The sequence below is a fragment of the Heptranchias perlo genome, chromosome 24 (genome assembly GCF_035084215.1).
Source record: "Heptranchias perlo isolate sHepPer1 chromosome 24, sHepPer1.hap1, whole genome shotgun sequence".
NCBI lineage: Eukaryota > Metazoa > Chordata > Chondrichthyes > Hexanchiformes > Hexanchidae > Heptranchias > Heptranchias perlo.
In genome coordinates this window covers 28,815,842-28,838,327 of record NC_090348.1, presented here as the reverse complement: position 1 = coordinate 28,838,327, position 22,486 = coordinate 28,815,842, and the positions used below count along the sequence as shown (strand labels likewise).

Sequence of the window (22,486 nt, the reverse complement as noted above, 5' to 3'; positions counted from 1 at the left end):
CAACCTTTGCTGGAGAAATTTGGTGCAGGAAACGATCCAGTGGTGTTAAAAATTTAAGACTTTAGCTGCAGACATCAGCAGATACCAAATGTCACAGCGTGGTGATATCAACCTGATTCTCTTCTTTTGAAAACATTTTGATTTGTTTTGTTTTAACCCATTTATTGTCTTCCGAGACAGAGTGCTCGAGGTGGGGAGATATGGGAGTTACATCCAAAAGTAATTACGAGCACTTCATCTCTACTATAAAACCACAAAGCCTGGACATAATTTGTTTCTGAAATTGATAAGAAAAATTTATATGAGTTGCTATTCAAGCACTCGAGAAAGAAAAATTTACTTGTAATTTAAGGGGATAATCAAATTATATTTTTAAATAAAAGAAGTCCAGTCTAAATGGTTCTTATTGAATGCTGTGTATCAAGGAAGAATTCTTTTCGAGAGGGAAGAAAATTTTACATTGACAAGTCCTGTCAGTCCAACAATACTGCTCTCAAGTGGGGATAATTGTGAAATGATAGAAGGGACTCGGGCACAATGTAGTGGGATATTTTGGGAAATGAAAAGCGGTTCAAGAAGAAATTACATAAAATAAACAAATTTTGGGATATTGGACCTGACTGTAAATATTGTATCGGACAGTAACGTTCCTCCAGGGCTCATGATAGGTAATATAATGGGTTATGTAAAATTGGATGAGAGGAAGTGATTGAGAATTAAAGTAGAGAAACAGAGAAATTACACCAAATGGGAATTTCTCTAAAGTCATTGCACTGGGCATGATTTACAAAAAAAAATATTAATCTAGTGAAAGTCAGGAAAGTGTAGTTGAGAATAGTAAATTGATAGCTTTCTCGTGGAGATATTTGTGTCCTTGCCTATAATGAACAATGAGAAAGCTACATTCAATAGCCTGGCCACTACCCTGACATTGGGACCATGCAAGGGGAGATAAGCACTCTAGACACCCCTGATCTTTTTGATAAGATAACCTGAAAACCTAAGAATGGCTACAGTGGACATAAAAGATACAAATGTATGTTGCCATCATCTGAAACGGAGACCAGGATGAAGAACATGATTACAAAGGCCTATGGCCTGGTGAGCTAGTGGAACCACTCTTTAAACAAACCAGTTGCTTTTACAGGACTGAATCCTACAGGACATATGATGTGTGCCATGGAAAACACGTTCGGAAATACCATGAGGGAAAAGAGACTGGCCAGCAAAAAGTTAATATCCAAGAACACTACCTATGATATGTTGCTAGTATGCGGAAATACATGAAGAAGATACACTGAAGAATGAGTCTCAGACAGGCTCAGTTACTTGACAACAGCACAACATGAAATGGTTAATGTGGTCCAGGCGAGTGAGAAATCCTTTTAAACAAGGCACTGACACATGGTCCATAGAGAAACCAACTAATTAATGAAACAGTCAGGAAACACTGGTACCAAACAGAAGGACTGAAATTAAAGTAAAGAGGGACATAGTAATTTGGATTTCCAAAAATTCAGGGTCAGGTTCCCATCAGTTAACAATGAAATTGAGAGAAACAATATTTAGAAGATATCCACACGATGGATACAAAATTACAAAATTATGAGGGGCCCAGATAAAGTAGACAGGAAGTACCTGTTTCCCCTAGCAGAGGGTTCAAGAACTAGAGGACGTAGATTTAAGCTGATTGGCTGGAACAAAATTAGAGGGATGTGTTACTAGACATGCTGTCACTGTATGTCCACATAGTGTTGGACACAGCCCAGAAGCAGTGTGGGTTTAACAATACTGGTACCAATCAGGATATTAACTGTACCATGGAGGCCCTAGAGGCGGATCTAAAACCGACTCAAGTGGCATATGCCGGAGAGGGCGAATACTGTGTTACAACTTATTTGAAAACATTTAAATATGCCAATCTAACTTGTGATATTTTAAGTCCAGAGTTCTGCTTCATTCCTGAAGTCCCGGTTCGGATTGGACCCGAGGAACTGGTAGAGATACACCGGCATAACCTCACCACCGTACAAGTTTCTGAGAATGTCAGAAAGGACTTAAAAGAATATCAGGACACATTTGGGTATCTGACACCCCTGTTGCCTAAATACTTGAAAGCATTACGAATGGAGATACGCCTTTCCCAGAAGGTTTATTATAACCTACAACAGAACAATAAAAACATTAAGCATGACATTGACCAAATTAAAGTCACCACTTGGTGAGATGACCTCTGGAATTTGGGACTGAATATACAGATCCATCCCTGGATTAGATTAATTTCATATGTATTAGTCGTAGTGCAGTTTGTTGTAATGTGCTTCTTGATGTAAGCAGAGGATGAAGGGTTTGGCAAAGATAGTAAAACAGAGCCTGGGTGAGAATGTCCCCATTGTCTCTGTGATTTCAACTAAGAACACATCTTAATGGTACCGGGAGTAGCACCCGCTGGGGTAAGGTGCATGTAAAAGGGAAGACAATCATAGTTTGATAGGATTATCAGATGCTCTGCCTCTCTTCCACCCGGACTGGTGGCCAACACGAAGGGAACCTGGTTAAGATGAGGTACAGCATCTTGCATATGTAAAATTCAGGGGATGCCTAGGTGCTTGCAAGAGGGCAACACTGAACGGGGCATACCTATGGGCAACCATGGGTGACGGATAAAGGTTGGCTATCTTGGGCTTAGCCAAGGGAATATTGTAGGGATAAAATTTGGATTAAGGGATATAAAGGGGAGGGCCCCAATTCACAGGTATAAAATGGTCTGAAAGGTACCATTCAGTCTAGTTAGGCTGGAAACAAAATATAAAGCACCATGGGATATTTGACTATGTTAGCCCTTTTCAAACTAACATGGATAGGTTTAGCTGACCAAGGACATTCCCAGCTTACTTGAGAAATGTTTAGAAGGAGTCTGTTCCTGAGAAGAGATAAGAGTACAAAGGCGTATTGATGAAACATGGCTGAGTTCTATTGGGACTTCTCTAGTTCAGGGACTAGTCATATTCGTTATTATAATTCTTATAGTTTATTGCTTACTTAAATGTTGCTGTGCTATGATGTCCAATCTGGGTACACATATAGTGCCCACAAATTTGATGGTGCAAGTAGGGGTGACACAGGATGAGGTGCAGGAGGAGTTTGAACGTCTGGGTGGAATAATGCTCTATTAGAGTATTGTCCTTATATATATATATATATATATATATATATATAGGACAAAAGGAGGGAATGTGGAAAACCATAAAGACCACATTAATGTAGAAATACGTGAACAGTTACTTGACCATAAAAAGAGAAAAGCATGATGGGTATTTGACCAATGTTAACTCCTTGACTCCCATACATAGGGTAGTTATAATTTCACACACACACACACAGAAAGACACAATTGTCCTTGGTACGTTGATAATTAAGTTGGCTGTCCAGGTGCTTGGTACTATCTGGCCTCCCCCCCCTCCCCCCGTGCAGATAAGGGTATTGCTGGCTTATAATATAATGAGAATAGAGTTTCTTGAGAGGCCATGTGGCCTTGATTCTGACTTCAGCCCTACTGATTAACCAGCTTTGGAATTTAGGGAGGTGGCGTTCTCGGGCCTGCGAGGTCTACTACGTGCCAAAACAGGAATGAGCTATGGATGTCCAGAGGAGGCAGGCTCCCTGCTTGATTGACTAAACCACTTGAACTAATGGGGAATGTACATGTACGCCCATATTCTATGATAGACAGATATTGCTGATTGAACTGTATAAATGTGAACTGTGTCCTTTGTCCAAGGAAGTAGTAGTTCTGACCACTGTCGGAGCAGATCTTCCCTTGAGCTCAAGTTTCTTTTAATTAAAATTCTTACTTGTCTGAAAATAAGTGTTTGGAGTTAATGCATTGTGTATAATAGGTAATTAAGTTTTCGACACAGGCACTGAAGGACTTTGGTTGGGGACTTCCTTACAGGATTGTGCCATATGGAGAAGACAGTGCCTCCATGATGCAGCAAGATGAGAATCCAACCAAAGAGACCATTCAGATTTCTCCAAGGATGGAAGAAAGTGTATACAGCCTGAGGGATGAAAGTAGTGTACATTAAATTGTATTTACCCAAGTCCAACAAAATAAAATGAGAATGTGTCTGTAGATTATCACCACCTGTAATTTCTAGCTGATATTGCTGTTTTGACCTTGTGAAAAAGATTTATATTCTGTACTGCAAACAAAAATCATTACATATTATGATAATTTTTTTAAAACTTAAGTGCACAAAAATGCGGTTTCCAGGGACGGGCAAGGGAGCTGAATCTTGTGCCTTCAGGTGAACTCAACCATCTCCAGTCTGGGAATTACAATCTATATATTTTTATCAATTCTATATAGTCTTATTTATTATTAATGTCACATATCCCCATGGATGTTGATTTATCTAATATGGTCAAAGCTACCTCCACCACAAGCATATAAACAAACTGAAAACAACTTCCAAAGATACAGAACACACCAAATGCTACAATAAACCCTTAAACAGGCCAACGAATCACATTATAGTCGTACACTGTAGTAAAACTCTAAATTTGAGAATCTCAGTGTAATTTTAAAAAGTGAAATAACATCACATGCTCCAAATGCACTCCCCATTATTTCCAACCCATACAGTTCGGTAAAGAATGATCAAATGCATTCACACTAACTCAAAAATGCCGATACAACCACTCTTGAGGAAAATAAACCTTCACAGAAGACAAGAACTTTCTCCAAGTTCCCCTTGAGGGAAATAGCTTTTAAAAGCTGTATTTAGCAGCTTATTTGCTACATGCAACTTCTTTCAGTACAAACAATAAATCCGCACTCATGACTGTGGAGGGGAAATTCAACTTTCACCCGAAACAGACATGAAGTCAGCGGAACAGTCATGCCACCTGTCTGCAGCTGGCGTGAGGAAGACCGAACCATTTTTGGGTTTGGGCCTCATTTGAATGCTTCCGGCGTCAAATTGGCACCCCATTGCAGCTCAGCAGTTGTGGGAATGTGGTTTTGGGAGGTCAGGCCTGGGAGAAGGGGGGCCGATCCCTTCCAAAAATTCTAGGTCTTTTCTTGAGTGGCCACCAGTGGTCCCTTTAAGGACTGCTGTCTGGTGCAAATAGCTGAAGTGTACAAGGCGCAAGCTCCACCCATTTGTATCTGAAAATTCCAAAAGGGGTCCTACAACCCCGATTTGCATATTTAAGCAGCTTTATGCCTGAAACACGTGGGCATGCTGCTCACTTATATATATAGGCCTGCTTGAAAATTGAATGTCGGGGCTGAGACATCAATGGGGTGGCTGAGGAGTCACCCCCTGCCCCCACCTCCTGTTTTCAACTGTCGTCCGCCCATTTTTCAGGAGAGCCACGAGCAGCCGATAGTTGAAAATTGCCCCCAGTGACTCTCAAAAACCATCAGATTATCTTAAGAATTTTCTGCCAAAAGGTTGCATGTAACCAACAGTGAAAGAAAGTAACACCAGAATGTTTGGCTCGAAAAGCTTTCAGTTTTGTCCTCAAAACAATCGGAATGATTGATACTGACAATCTCAGTGAGAAAAGCTGATTTTTCCGTGAAACACTAACAAGCTGAAACAACAGTTGAAATGCTGACTGTCAGCTTAAAATGCTGATGGTTGGCAAAGATGGTCAAAAGAGAGTAAGGAAATGATAGAAGAATGAAGTAGCTACTTATACAGGAGTCTAGAAAAGCTTGCCACTTCTCATGAATGTGATCCTCTTTATCGCTCACTGTAAATGATACCTTTAAGGTTATCATACATTCCTGAAAGCTCACCCAAGAGCTACATTTTTACATGTTCCAGTTTCCCTGTAATATATCATATTTAAATGTCTACCTTCAGACAGACAGCAGGAATGTTCTCAGCTACCACTAGCAGTGTAGAAAGTCTTCACCGATGGTAAATTGATGCTAGTTTTCAACATTCCAAAAATAAATCTGTTTTACCAGCCGCACTGAATATAATATAAATTCTTGGACAGAGCCTTGTTCCAGTTAAGACAGATATAGCTGCCATTATTGATTAGACAGAAACATTGGCAAGTAAAAAAAAGTGCAGCAATTCGGTTCTGTCAAGAGGAAAATCTAGGACTAGATCAGGCAACATATCAGCTTTGCCCTGCCCCTTGCTGAACCCACAAATGCTTAAGCACTCATGGATGACAACATTTCACTTTCTTTCTTGCCAGAATCAGTAGTTTAGAAAAAAATCTGAAATATTATCAACAATTTTTTAGATATTGACAAACTTGAGAACTGTTTCAGCCAAAATGCTCTGATACAATGGAACAGGAGTAGGTCATTCAGCCACTCCAGCCTGTTCCGCCATTCAATTAGATCATGGCTGATCTGTACCTCAACTCCATTTACCTCCCATTGATCCATATCTCTTGATACCCTTACATAATAAAAATCTGTTGAATTTTAGTCTTGAAAATTTCAATTGACCCAGTATCCACAGCCTTTTGAGGGAGAGAATTCCAGATTGCCACTTCCCTTTGTGTGAAAAAGTGCTTCCTGATTTTACTCCTGAAATTCCTTGCTCTAATTTTAAGATTGTGCTCCCTTGTTCTGGATTCCCCTACCAGAGGAAATAGCTTCCCTGTATCTACCCTATCGAATCCTTTTATCATTTTCAACACCTCAATTAAATCACCCATCAACCTTCTAAACTCAAAGCTAAGTATTGCAACCTTTTAAGTCCCTTTGTAACTTCCGGCTCCCATCTACACAACTTACTGTGCCTCTTTACTTAGTGTCATCGGCCAACTTGGATATACAGCTTTCTATCCCTTCGTCCAAGTCAGTACAGATCCCTGGGGAAACATCACTTGTCACATCCCGCCAATCAGAGTACATTCCCTTTATCCCTACTCCCTGTTTTTTACCTCCCAACCAGTTACCGACCCATGTCAAAAGGTTACCTCTAATTTTGTGCACTTTTGTTTTTGCTAATAATCTGTGTGGAAACTTAGCAAATGTCTTCTGGAAGTCCATTTAGACATCACCATAGACACTCCACTGACCACTATGTTAATGACCTCCTCAAACAATTCAACTAGGTTAGTTAGGCATGACCTACCCTTCACAAATCCATGCTGACTCTCTTTGATCAGTTCATACTTGTCCAAGTGCTCAGTCACTCTGTCCCTGAAGATAACTTCCTCACAACCGATGTTTAACTGACAAGTCTGTAATTTCTTTGTTTCTCCATCCCTCCTTTCTTAAATAAAATTCTTAAATACATAAAACTCTGTTCTTTCCTCTATAACCTCACGTATTCCTCACGTATACATGCTGTTGTGCTACATGTTAGATAACAATTATATGTTTTTTATTTTCCTTCCACAATTTCAAAGTAGATTAGTAAACTTTCTTTTCATCTCTGAGACAAGAAAATGGCATAAAAGTCTTCTCTTTTCTGGCTATAAAGTTTCTACGTCTAGGCTGTTTTCAATCCAGGTCAATACTATTATTTATATCTGTTGTTCAATTCATTTTTTTAAATTGTCAATTTTAATTTTAATTAAAACCATATTGATAGTTGGTCAATCTCAACCCAGTTTCGAGTTGGCATTGACCCATAGAACAAATCTGCTGAGAATGCAGCACAAATTCAGAGAGACCATGAGGGTAATTCGTGGGGGAAATTAGAAAAATTGACATAAACAGACCATTAGATGATCTTTAGGAGCCTGGGAGAACGTACATGTAATGGGGGCACCATTGGGGCAGATTAGAAGTAACTTTTAGCTACAGTGGGTTCATACTTAGAAGCACTTAATACTGACACTGGATACCTACAATGAAAATGTCTTACATTTCACAGTGGCACTATTAAACAAGGTGAGATTTTAAAAAGTCACCAAAAATATAAATGTAGTTTTGTTGTGTTAAAGCATTCTTCCAATATTGTACGGTGCCACTCATGAATCATACACCTGTTCCAGAAGGTCAACAGGGCAGTCTGAGTGATGCTCTTCCCTACAGTAACTTTCATTGCCTATAATGACTGCCCATTGGAACGTGCAATCCTTTGTGATGTTGGGAAGGGGATGGAGAAGAAGAGAGGGGCAGAGGAGAAGCTTGCGTTTTCCCTTTCCAAAATAGACCATTGCTTGCCTCAATTCCAGTTGAGAACAAACAGAACACATTCAACTGAGTTAAGCATATCAGAAAGACAGGCAGCCCTGAGACCCTCTCATTACCCTCTGGTTCAAAGTCAAGTGTGCCTACCACTTGAGGTACAAGCCAGCCACATTATTCCACATCTGCATTTTGGTGCAGATTTCTACTGTCCAATTTATTAGCCTGTTTTCAGCTCCAGGTGCCTCATGAGGGTTCTAAACAGGCTGCAACTGGATGGTGACAGTTCACGCAACAGACTCAGTTTGGTGCTTTCATCTGCTTTCTTAAAGATTACCAAAATAATTAAAAAAGATTAATGCATTGTAAATTATTGTAATTTTATTGGGATTAGTTCAAGTAGTGTTGTATTTATAAATTTATTTTTGTGAGGAAGAAAGTCTTCTTAATTGCTGATAGTTTTATAAAACAATGACTGGGATAAAGATAGATAGATAAATATTAACACAAACTGGCATAACATTAATCAGGTTGTGCATTTGATGGAAATAAGTAAGGACAGGCATTATTTTATTAAAATAAAACAATAAACAGCATCAATAATTACCACGGGACAATGAAAGGAATTAACAGTTAATGCATATAATTACTCCACACAGATGGAGTTGTAATGCTTTTTGTTTTTCTCCCCAGAGACAGGCATATTTGTTTAGTCCCATGCGTATTTCTGTGAGAGCGTGGTTCAGAAGGGATCAACCAATTTAGTTAGATCCAGTATAGCCACAATGAGCCAGTCAGAAAGAGGGGTATTGCAATAGTAAGTTTTTTCAGGCTTTACTGATAACTAATAACCTTCACCCTATTATTAGAAACATAACCAGTTAAGTTTGCAGCCATCAAATAAGAAAGCTGCAATAACTTTTGGTTTTCATTGTTTTAATTCTTTGTCACCACTGTGGTCAAACCCTATCTTTTTCATGTAAGTGCTCTCAAATAAATAAAAGTACACGGACAAAATAAATTACTATGATACCTTCAAGTATCATTGCATGAGCTGGAATCGTCATGGCACATCAGTAGGTGTAAAGTGAAAAGGTGAATTGTGAATCGCATGATGGACCTCCACGTTGAAAGCCATTCACTTCATCTCATATTCAGTTACTTTGACAGTATTTGAATTTACTGTCCTATATTAATTCATAAACCAATACCGTTTCATTTTTGCATTTACTGGCATTTTATTTCTGTCTGATCCACATTTCCTGTACTAGTTACTAAAACAGTAAACTGCTTTTTATTGAATAGTAATGCTGCTACCAAACAAGACAACAGAACTCCATTCACGTCAATTAGGATTTAGACAGAGACTGCCAAAACATCTTCCACTTGATCATTTACTGCTGTCAGTGAAAGGAGCCTTTATATCCTTTATATGGGATAGACATGAACACTGGTCTCTGGAAGGAAAATGTTCACACATATTCCATGCAAACAAGACTTTGTAATATGGATCTCTGAATGTGGATAAGATGTAGATGAAAATTTCTGCTATGATATTTATTCAAAATGTACGACCCCCGCAATAAAGATAGGTTGTACCTTCATTCAAGTTTTAAATATCCTGACAACCATTTTACTGCAGGCAATTCTGAAACTTTTTTCCAGTTTTATCTATACACCAGATTATATAGTATGATGATCAAATCCACACAATGAATTGTATTTTCATCACATTCAATACAAGAAGGATAAATAAATGTACTATAGATAGAAAACGTTCTAATTTATCTGTTCTTCCTATGATTTTCACATTTTGTTTCTCTTTTCTCCCAGTTGTTACTGTTTAGAGAAAGATGAACAAGTCACTTATTTGTACTCATCATTAATGCACAACATGATCATTCCCTCCTAACCACCGTGAGGACTCACACTTTCCCATGTAGCACATCCCACTTAACAACCAGGATAACAAGCGAAGAAACTTCCACTTGAAACATGTGGAGTGAAATAGCTTTACAGGATATTAGTTAAAAAAAAACTATTGGCTTTCTTGTCTATTTCCTTACTCACACTCCATTTTACAATTTTGCACCATGAATACATTCCTGACGCCAGTGTTATCTAGCAGCCTTTTAACACATTCTCTCATTAAAGTACTGCAAGCTGAAGTACACCCACTGGAAGTTTTACTTTAGGAAATGTAGGTGTTGTTCAATTCCTGTACTGAAATGCTTTCTCAACTTCTATTTACAATGCAAGTGTTTTGATGAGAATCAACAGCTACTCTAAAAGTACTTATGCATCAAACTACAGCACCAATTATAAATGCTCGGATGGCACATTGATTTTTTGCTTGTAAAATAGCAATAAATCTAGCTTGTCAGATTTATCACAGTAAAACATCTAAAAACCTATGTTATCAGTGTTTGAGGCCTGTTTATAAGGTTATGATATATATGTAAAGAAATCTGTCAATTCTTGAAGAGCTGTATCTACAAAACAAAATGTAAAAGCATAAGCCATCTAATTATATAGTCTATAATACTGGTTAATAAAAGCCATGACTGCAGGTCACATAGTTCTGTGCATAGTTAGGATGAGCTATGACTTACACTGAAGTGCAATCCTTATTAGAATTTCACACAAGCATATCAGAAATCAGAGCTTGAGCAGAAGCTGGTAAAGACAGAGAGTGAACCTCTAACAGAGTGAGGACTTTGAACTGGGAATTTGGGGAGCTTGGGAATTAGGTGCAGAGAGGGAAGGATTTGCTAAGCAAATTAAACCAAGGGACTATAAACTAATCCATCAACTTTTAAGACTTAAATAAAAAATACATCAAATTTAAAAAAAGACTAAGTAATTACTAATTATTCTGAAATTAAGCCAAATCCATTTCCTAAATATAATCTAGATCTCAAGTGATTCTATTAGTCCTAGAAATAAACTACTGATTAAATAAATAAAAACTAGAGATGGCAGTACAGGCTGTGTGTCGGGACTGTAATATGTGGGAATTTGTGGACAGCGAGACTGTCCCGGATTGCCACATCGGCAGTAAACAACTCTGGCTTGAGATGCTCCGGCTCAGAGTCTTTGAGCTGGAGTGCGAGTTAGAGACACTCCGACACATAAGGGAGGGGGATGTAGAACATGTGACTCGGGTAGTAAACCTGAGATTACCACCAGTGAGGTCCTGCTTTTTAATTTAGTTCCTAGCTTCTGATATTCCATTAGCAGAACCTCCTCCTCGTTCTTCTTTATGTCACTGGTGCTGACATGGACCAGGACAACTGGATCTTCCCCTCCCTTTCCAAGTTGCTCTGAGATGTCCTTTATCCTTGCACCAGGTAGGCAACGTACCCTCCTAGACTCTCGGTCATGACTGCAGAGGACGCTATTTATCCCCCTGATATAGAATCCCCAACGACTACAATCTTTCTATTCTGATCCTCCCTCCCTTGGACTGTCTCGTGCTCCCCAGTGCCATGGTTAGCATTTTGGGCATCCTCCCTGCAGCCTTCATCCTTATCCTCACAGGTATCAACTACCTTGGGGTGATTTTAAACCCCAAGAACGGGTGGGTTGGGGGCAGGTGGGAGTTGAAAATAATTGTTTTTTGGGTCGACCGCAACCCGGCTTTATTTCTGGGTTTAACATCAGCGCGTAAAAGTACAAGCTTCCCACTGGGAATGCAAAGTCCAAAAAATTTGCAGTCGCGACCCAAAAAACAACTATTTTCAACTCCCACTCGCCCCCAACCCACCCGTTCTTGGGGTTTAAAATCACCCTCCTTGTACCTGTTGGATAGGACCAGTATCTGTTATACAAATTTTGTGTTATTAATGAGTTGGTTAAAGTGCACAGATTGCTGATTGGTTTGCAAACAAGAATTTATGGTAACAAACATGTCAAAGTGTCCATCAGCTTAATCTGAATTACTACATTCTACAGTTACTATAATGCAGAAATATCTCGATAGTCTTCATATTGATATTTTACACATTTCTTTTTTTAATTTCCCCTTATGTCTTTTGAAACCAGTGGCTTATGCTGCGGTAAGGTCCAGTCAGTCACTAGCAGACCTTGGTTTAATGTCAGGTTTACTACCCGAGCCACATGCTAATTGGCATTGGGATAGGCAGATCAGAAAGGTGAATGCGTGGCTGAAACAGAGGTGTGGGAAGGAGGAGTTCCATTTCATGGGACACTCGCACCAGTACTGGGACAAGAAGGCGCTGTACCACTGCGTTGGGCTCCACCTGAGCTGGAACCGGACCAGAGTCCTAGCGGAAAGGATAATTAGGGCGGTGCATAAGGCTTTAAACAAGCAAGATGGGGGGAGGGATCTGGGAGCAATAAAAAAAAGCTTAAAAATAAAAGAAACGGGAAATGAGTGTAAAGGTCAGACCAGAGTAAGGAATAAAGATAACATAAACAGTCAAGGAACAAATACAGTTATAAAACAGAAGTACAAAAGGACTGTTAAAAATAAAGTAAAAAGAATAATTATTAAAGATGAATTAAACTGCCTGTACAATATACACAGCATCCAAAATAAAACGGGGGAACTGAATGCAATAATCCATAGCGAGGAACCAGATGTAGTTGGAATAACTCAAACATAACTACATAAAGAGCAGGGCTGGCAACTAAATACTGCAGGCTATAACATAATCAGAAAGGATAGGGAAGGAAGGGGGTGGAATATCCGTACTAATTAGAGATAACATAATGGCAGTAGAAAAAAGGACATAACTAACAGAAGGATAGAAACAGAATCTAAATGGAAATAAATAAAAGATAAGAGATCGATCGGGTATATTACAGACCACCTAATAGTGGAAAGGAGGTGGAGGAAGTATGTAAACAAATATGTAAAATGAGTAAAGGATACAGAATAATAATTATGGGAGATTTTAACTATCCCCAAATAAACTGGCAAGAAGAGGTAGGTAGAGGGGAACAGGGAATGGAGTTTTTACAATGTGTGCAGAACTCCTTTCTTACCCAGTAAGTAAAATGCCCAAGAAAGGAAGCACTGCTGGATGTAGTAATGGGAAATGAACCAGAACAGATAAGAAAGTTAAACGTAGGAGAACTTCTAGGCAATGGCAATCACAACATATTAAAGTTTAAGATAAAGATTGAGAAGGACATAAGTAAGACAATATCAAAGTAATAATTTGGAAAAAAAGCTGACCTTCAGGAGATGAGAATGGAACTAGGGAAAATAAACAGGAAAATTTACTGATAAACAAAGAAACAGAACAGCAGTGGGAAACATTTAAAACGGTGATCAATCGAGTCCAGGAGAAATATATCCCACTAAAAAGCAAGAACAAACTAGCTAGTAATGGTCCACCATGGATGAATAAAGAAATAAGGGCAAAATTGAAACAGAAGATAAAAGCATACACTAAGTACGCAAACAACAAAGGAGAGGATGACAAAAGGGAATACAAAAAGGTTAGGAAAGAAGTTAAAAAAGCAATTAGGAAGGCAAAGAGAAACTACAAAATTAAATTATCAAGGAATATAAAAATAATAAAGTATTCTACAGACACATAAATAACAAAAGAAAAATCAGGATAGGGATAGGGCCACTAAGGGATACACACGACAAACTCACAGGTATTGAGAGCAGAATGGCAGAAATATTAAATAATTACTTTGCCTCAGTATTTACCAGGGAGACTAACATGACAATCGAAGAAGAGATCAAAAAAGATATAAAGACGTTTAAGATAGAAAGGGGGGAGATAATTGATAAACTAATCAAACTTAGGATAAAACCCCTGGTCCGGATGGATTGCATCTGCGATAATAAAAGAAGTTAGGGAAGAGTTGACAGAGGCACTATATATAAAAAATCATTAGAAAAGGGGATAGTGCCAGAGGACTGGCGGACAGTGAATATGACTCCTATATTTAAAAAAGGAGTTAGAACCAGTCCAGGAAACTATAGGCCAATTAGCTTAACGTCGGTGGTAGGAAAGATAATGGAATCCTTATTCAAAGATGCAATAGAAAAACATCCAGAAACCAAAAATATAATAAAGAATAGTCAGCACAGATTTCAAAAAGGAAGGTCATGCTTGACCAATCTTATTGAATTCTTTGAAGAAGTATCAGAAAGGGTATACAAGGGTAATGTAGTAGATGTCATATATTTGGATTTTCAAAAGGCCTTCGATAAGGTACTGCATAGTAGACTCATGACTAAGGTCAGAGCCTGTGGAGTCAGGGGACAAGTAGCAGAATGGATAGCAAGCTGGCTACAAAACAGAAAACAAAGAGTAGGGGTTAAAGGTAGTTATTCAGACTGGAAAAAGGTAGGAAGTGATGATGCACAAGGATCAGTGTTGGGACTACTGTTGTTCATCATTTACATAAACAATTTGGATTTGTGGACACCACCAAATTGGGGGGGTATAGTTAATGCCGAGGACTGCAACAAAATAGAGGAAGACGTTAATAAACTTGCAGAATGGGTGTGTAATTGGCAAATGAATTTCAATATAAGTGTGAGGTACCACATTTTGATAAAAAGAATTAGGGGGCCACATACTGCTTGGATAATAAGAGTCTAAATGGGGTAGAGAAGCAGCGGGATCTGGGGGTACAGATACGCAAATCACTAAAAGTAGCGATGCAAGTTGATAAAGCCATAAAAAAGGCAAACCAAACAATGGGGCTCATTTCTAGAGGAATAGAATTGAAAAGCAGAGAAGTTATGTTAAACTTGTATAGAACCTTGGTTGGACCACACTTGGAATACTGTGAACAGTTCTGGTTTCCATATTATAAAAAGGATATACAGGCACTGGAGAAGGTGCAAAAAAGATTTATTAGGATGATACCAGAACTGAGAGGTTATATCCATCACGAAAGATTGAGCAGGCTGGGGCTGTTTTCTCTAGAAAAATGACTGAGGGGTGACCTGATAGAGGTCTTTAAATTCTGAAAGGATTTGATAGGGTAGACGTAGAGAATATGTTTCCATTTGCAGTGGAGACCAGAACTAGGGGCCATAAAAAGATTCCAATAAGGAATTCAGGCAAAACTTCTTTACCCAGAGAGTGGTTAGAATGGGGAAATCACTATTCTAAGGAGTAGTTGAGGCGACTAGGATAGATGCATTTAAGGGGAAGCTAGACAAACACCCGAGGGAGAAAGGAATAGAAGGATATGCTGATAGGGTTGGATGAAATAATGAGGGAGGAGGCTCATGTGGAGCATAAACGCCAGCATGGACATGTTGAGCTGAATAGCCTGTTTCTGTGCTGTACATTCTATGTAATTCTATGCAAATGTCAGGGTGACATAATCACCATCAAAATGAAAACTGATAACATCAATCAAAGCTTTGATCGCAGATGAATTAATAGGCTATGAAGCTGGAAAAAAAAACTGTGACAAAAAGAACTGATTTTTATTGTCTACAGTTATGATGCAAAAGCATGGATATAAGAAATCACAGATTATTTTTTACTTGAAATATGCATCTTACGTTAGAGAAGATTACCTAGGTTGACGTAGAAGGCTCTCTCTGTATTCTATCTCTAAGAACATAAGGATTAGGAGCAGGAGTAGGCCATACGGCCCCTCGAGCCTGCTCCACCATTCAATAAGATCATGGCTGATCTTCGACCTCAACTTCATTTTCCCGCCCGATCCCCATATCCCTTGATTCCCCTAGACCCCAAAAATCTATCGATCTCAGCCTTGAATATACTCAACGACTGAGCATCCACAGCCCTCTGGGGTAGAGAGTTCCAAAGATTCACAACCCTCTGAGTGAAGAAATTCCTCCTCATTTCAGTCTTAAATGGCTGGCCCCTTATCCTGAGACAATGCCCCCTAGTTCTAGACTCTCCAGCAAGGGAAACAACCTCTCAGCATCTACCCTGTAAAGCCCTCTTAGAATCTTATATTTTTCAGTGAGATCTCCTTCTAAATTCCAGATTTAGGCCCATTTTACTCAATTGCTCATCATAGGACAACCCTCTTATCCCAGGAATATATACAGATATATAAAGAGGGAATGCCAATGTCACCATCAGAACCTCTTAAAAAAATCAAACACTTAAAAGAATTCATTTGAACACACATTTTATTCATTCTTAAAAAATATTTTTGTTGAAATAGCAAGTGTTGCTGATACCATTGGGAGAACTAGCTGGGAGGAAGAGCTATTATTTCCAATAAAATGTGAGGGAGCTGAATTAATATCAGTGTAAAGTGATTAATCTCAGATGCAACTTCAACAATACAATTGCCTCACACTGCCAGGCTCAATAATGCTTCTAATCTTGTGTCCCTGGAGACATCATCAACCACTCACATTTTGAATAAAACAAAAATAGAAAACAACTTGTATTTATGTAGCACCTTTTACATTCTAAACTGATGTAAGGCACTTCACTCAGAGACAAAACAGATACTGAGCAATGAGGGAATTGTCTGAAGGCACGGTCAAAGAGATGGGTTTCGATGAGGCTTTTGGAGAGTAGAGGGAGGTAGCAGAAGAGTTTTGGGGAGAGTTTTCCAGAATGTGAGCCAAGTTGGCTGAAGGCTATTTGATTGGAGCCACAGAGGATAGTGAAGATAGGTGGGGTGCCAAGAGATGAAGGAAGTAAGCTTGTAGTGGAGAATGAGGAAATGGCAGAAATACTAAATAAATAGTTTGCCTTAGTCTTCACAGAGGAGGTGGATTTTGAAGTTGTTGAACTGCCAGGGGAGGGTGTAGATGCGTTAGTGGAGGTTAATATTCAGAGAGGTGGTACAAAATAAATTACTCAAACTGAAGATAAATATATCACTGGGGCTTGTCGGTTTACATTGGAGGATTCTGAGGGTAGCTAGGGAAGAAATAGTAGAGGTTCTGACTATAAATTTCTAAATTTCTGCACACAGGAAAATTGTGCCAGAGACTGGAGGGTAGCAAATGTGAGTCCGCTCTTCAAAAAAAGGTGGCAGAAAATTATGGGCCAGTTAGTCTTACTTCAGTCAGTAAACTATTAGAGTCTGTAATACTGGATTAAATTACTAAACACTTTAAAAAACATGAGCTAATCAGGGCCAGTCAACATGGATTTCTAAAAGGCAGCTTGTGCATGACCACTTATAGAATTCTTGAAGAAATAACAAAGAGGGTGGATAAAGGAAATGCAATAGATGTGATTTTTATCGATTTTCCAATAGCATTTGATAAGGTACCATATGAGAGACTTACGGCAAAGATTAAGGTGAATGTAGCCAGATGGATAGAAAGATGGTTGGAGAGCGGAGAGCAAAAAGCAAAGGGTAGGAATAAAGGATAGGTTCTTAGGCTGGAAAGGTATGGTGAGTAGCGTTCCACAGGAATCCTTGGTGGAGCTGCTTTTATTAACTATACACATAAATGATCTGGATTTTGGAAAAGAATTGGTTGTCTTGGTTTTCTAGAGGCATAGAATACAAAAGCAAAGAGATACCTTGTACACTACCTTAGTTAGGCCACAGTTAGAGTACCGTGTGCAGTTTTGAGCACCCCATTATGGGATGTACATAAAGTAGGTGGAAAAGGTGCAGTGTAGGATGTTGTCAGGGAAGCTATATTTATGAGGAGAGACTAGGGAAGTGAGGGTTTTTTCATGACATCTGAGAAGGTTATAAGAACACAAGAACAAAAGAGCAGGGGCAGGCCATATGGCTCCTCAAGCCTGTTCAGCCATTCAATAAGATCATGGCTGATTTTCTACCTCAACTCCACTTTTCTGCCCTATCCCCATATCCCTTGATTCCCTTAGTATCCAAAAATGGGGTCGTCAAATAGAACTGTTCAAGATTACAAAGAGTTACACTGAGGTGAGTAGCGATTATTTCCACCTGTTGGTGACACGGTAATGTGAGACCATAAATTTAAGCACAAAAAGAAATATGGGGAGGTTTTAAAAACATTCTTTACACAGGTGGTTAAATGTGGCACTCTCCACAATAAAGTATTGATGAAATAGACTATACATTCTTTCAAAAGTTAATTAGTTGCTTAAAAAGGAGTAATGTGAAAGGAAATGAGGAAAGAAATGAAAGGAAAGTGAGCAGGGGAGTGAGATTAGACTAGATGACTTATGTGGAGATAAACACTGGTGCAAACATGATAAGCCGAATGATTATGTTTCTCTGCTATAAAATTTTATAATTACAGATATCTAAAGGTAAAATTTATAGAATCAGTGGCTTGAAAAGCAAAATGACCATTAAAAAAAGTTTTTGAATTTGATTGGTTTTGTGATATTTCCTGGTTCATGAATGGTAGCTTTGAAAAATATTGAGGGATGTATTTACTTGGTTTTGTGCTGGTTGCTTATTTCATTGGTAGCTTTTGTTACCTGCTAGTGAATAAAACTACTTTACATTGGCCTATATTCAGGCAATTAGATATTTGAGGAAATCAGCAAGGTTAACTTAACAGATGGCGGTTACTTGAATTCACACTAATTGTGGAGGGGTGTTACAATGAACGCATGCCAAATGCAAGATTTTTAAATATATACAATATGTTTATCAGCACATGCACAATGTTTAAAAACCCAATTTACTAATGTCACTAAAACAGGACTTAAGACTTAAGGGAGAAAGTACTTTCACTTTAAACTGAGGCCCTTATAGTCAGAATATAATTTCTTCTCAAGTCAATTTCCTAGTAGGACGATGACATTCATTGTTACCCTTGCAGCATACTGGATGCCTGGCATTTCAAATCACAAACTTGCCATGCAGCAGATATCCTTTTAGGAGGCAAATCGTAAAGGTATTAAAATGTTTCAAGTAGCAGTCAAATGCTGCTGTATACACAAGCATCACTAACACCTCCCAGAAGCAGGAAAAATGAGAGTTATGCCGGATCAAATGGGATACTTATTGAAAGGTCATTATCTAAGATATAACATATATAAATATTTAACTTTTTTGTGCCAGTTTTACTGCTTTCTGAATTTGTTTTTATGCGTAGGGCATTATTGTAGCAGATAACAATTTTGACTCGTGCACCACATAAACTAGCTGGAAATTGTATTGTGTCACATGATTAGGACAGACAATGAATTGGGATGTACTTTACTGCCTGATACAGGAGAATACCATAACTTCTACACATTACAATTTAATACTCATTGGGTTGACAGTTTCTGCTCCTTTCTATACAATCAATGTACTATGGAATTACACCATCAGTGAATCTTTGTTCCACGTCCCGTAAAAACTGTCTTTAGCTTATCTAAAATGTCAGTCTAATACATTTCCAATAAGTCAGTGGAGTTTGTATTACGGGACATGACATCTACTGAAACGGACACTTTATTTGGCTTTTCTATTGATGAAATGTTGATACAACCTTTTTTGCACTAGTGCCTAGCTGCTCATCGACAAGGGTTGAAAATATATTGAGAGTTTGCACTCACTGGAATACTAAATGAACACACCATAAAAAAAAGAAAAAAACATAGATCTAAACTAAAACAACCTGCAGAAGGCAAACTAAGTCTGTAAACATCATCAGAAACTGGACCAGTGCCAGCCAACAATATGCCTTGCCATTACACAGATGTCACGATACGCATCATCTGTTACTATGCCAATCAGCTCACAATGAGCAATTTCCTTTTGCTACAGTTATGATGTAATAAAGGCTATATGAGAAGAAGCAGCTTCGATGATGATTTAAAAGTGGTCTAAATACAATGAATTTCACTACAGACCAACATGAAAATAATATTGCAAATGTTCACATCTATTCATGTATAGTTACTCAAAGCTTTAGTTTTCATTTTTACTTGAACCTTTCTGTGGAGCAGATTGTAAAAAGAACCTGTTTCCCAGGTTTGCAGCTACACCATTTATGAACCACCGGCTTGGAGCTAATTGGGAGAGGTGTAAGTTGATCCATCCTACAGCTTCTTTCCCTTTTTACCCTCATGATATAGAAACATAGAGAATAGGAGCAAGTGTAGGCCATTCGGCCCTTCGGGCCTGCTCCGCCATTCAAAATGATCATGGCTGATCGTCTAACTCAGTACCCTGTTCCTGCTTTTTCCCCATATCCCTTGATTCCTTTAGCATTAAGAATATATCTATCTCCTTCTTGAATATATCTAATGACTTGGCCTCCACTGCCTTCTGTGGTAGAGAATTCCATAGGTTCACCACCCTCTGAGTGAAGAAATTTCTCCTTTGTCCTTTGTTTGGTATAAATGAGTGAGAGCTCAATAGGTTTGGAATTTTGGGTGTGACCATGTACCACACTTTACACATTACACTTAAAATGGATAAGTCACTTAGTTCGGATGGGATGCATCCTAGGTTGCTGAGGGAAGCAAGGGGAGAAATTGCAGAGGTACTGGCCATAATCTTCCAGACATCCTAAGATATGGGGGTGGTGCCAGAGGACTGGAAAATTGCAAATGTTACACCCTTGTTCAAAAAAAGAGTGTAAAGATAAACCCAGCAACTATAGGCCATTCAGTTTAACCTCGGTGGTGGAAACTTTTGGAAACAATAATCCGGGACAGAATTAACAGTCACTTGGATGAGTGTGGATTGATTAGGGAAAGTCAGCACGGATTTGTTAAAGGCAAATTGTGTTTAACCAACTTGTTAGAGTATTTTGATGAGGTAACAGAGAGGGTAGATGAGGGCAATGCAGTTGATGTGGTGTATATGGACTTTCAAAAAGCATTTGATAAAGTGCCACATGGTAGGCTTGCTATTAAGATTGCGGCCCATGGAATAAAGGGGGCAATAGCAACATGGATACAGAATTGGCTAAATGACAGGAAAGAGAGAGTAGTGGTGGACGGTTGTTTCCTGGACCGAAGGGAGGTGTGCAGTGGTGTTCCCCTGGGGTCAATGCTGGGACCACTGCTTTTCTTGATATATATTAATGACTTGGACTTGGGAGTACAGGGCACAATTTCAAAATTTGCAGACGACACAAAACTTGGAAGGGTAGTGATAGACTTCAAGAGGATATAGTCACGCTGGTGGCATGGGCGGACACACGGCAGATGAAGTTTAATGCGAAAAAATGCGAGGTGATGCATTTCAGTAGGAAAAATGAGGAGAAGCAATATAAACTAGAGGGCTCAATTCTAAAAGGGGTAGAGGAATAGGGGGATCTAGGGGCATGTGTGCACAAATCATTGAAGGTGGCAGGGCAGGTTGAGAAAGCAGATAAAAAAATCATACGGGGTTCTGGGCTTTATAAATAGAGGCATAGAGTACAAAAGCAAGGAAGTCATGATGAACCTTTATAAAACATTGGTTCGACCACAATGCATAGAGCCGGCGCAGACTTGATGGGCCGAATGGCCTCCTTCCATGCTGTAACTTTTCTATGATTCTATAATGCACCATAGTGTGCCGCAGCTAGTTTGCCACTCACATCACATCATACTCTTACTGTGGCAACTACTACATTTATTGCACCTCAAAAATACTCATGTTGCCCCTCGACTAACAATGCCAGACTTCCCATTCTGAGTAATGCAGCACGGGAGCAGTTGCTGTTATATCGTTATCATGTGAAGTACACTGTTGAGAAAGTACTCACTGATGATTGCTTCAGCCACTGCATCAATTCTTGTTTACTACGGGGGGTTGGGAAAGGACAGATAATTGGAAGGACCAGGATTTATTCATGAAGGTGAGTGGTGCTTCTATACTAAATACACATAAGTGTATTTAAATGAAGTTTTGTTCAAACCATCTTTCAGAGTTGAAGTAATATGTCATGCAGTATTTAATTTATGATTCCAGGTAGAATACATTATGTGGAGCACCAGGCTGCAAAACATCATTGCAATCAAGTAGTCTGAATAGTATGTCCCACCCAAGAACAATTATATTGGGAAATTTGTCAACAATAAAGTCAGCAAGTAAACAGAGGAGGAAAATGTTAGCACTCATGGTTATAAGGTGAATATCTCTACTCACAGCTGATATTGGCCTGGAGATTTGTATTGTGAACAAATTATTGAAATGTATTATCCATTAAATTAGCTGTCTGTTTACCCTGATTTTTATGGATTCATGAAGAGCTAACCTTTTAAAACTGATACTTTTTAATAATTTCTTAAAATTCTGTTGGATTTCAGGAAAAGGTTTGTAATCCATCCAAATTAGTAGCAAAGTCATTGTAGTAGTATACTACTGTGCAAATAGAGCATTCTTGTCTTAAAAATGAAAATGAAAGAAAATTCTGACAAAAAAATATTCAATAAGGGTAAATGTCCCGTAACAGCAAATCCAAATTTCATCCTTAGTCTCCATCATTACTTGTTTCCAGACATCAACTTGACAAAAGAATGAAAAGGCAGGGAA

The 22,486-nt window shown here is 38.7% G+C and overlaps 1 protein-coding gene across 18 annotated transcripts in view; it reads right to left on the bottom strand.

Annotated features, from left to right (window-relative positions):
• Positions 1-22,486, bottom strand: part of magi2a (membrane associated guanylate kinase, WW and PDZ domain containing 2a) — a 595,536-nt gene that overhangs the window by 122,880 nt on the left and 450,170 nt on the right. The gene's annotated exons all lie outside the window — the stretch shown is intronic.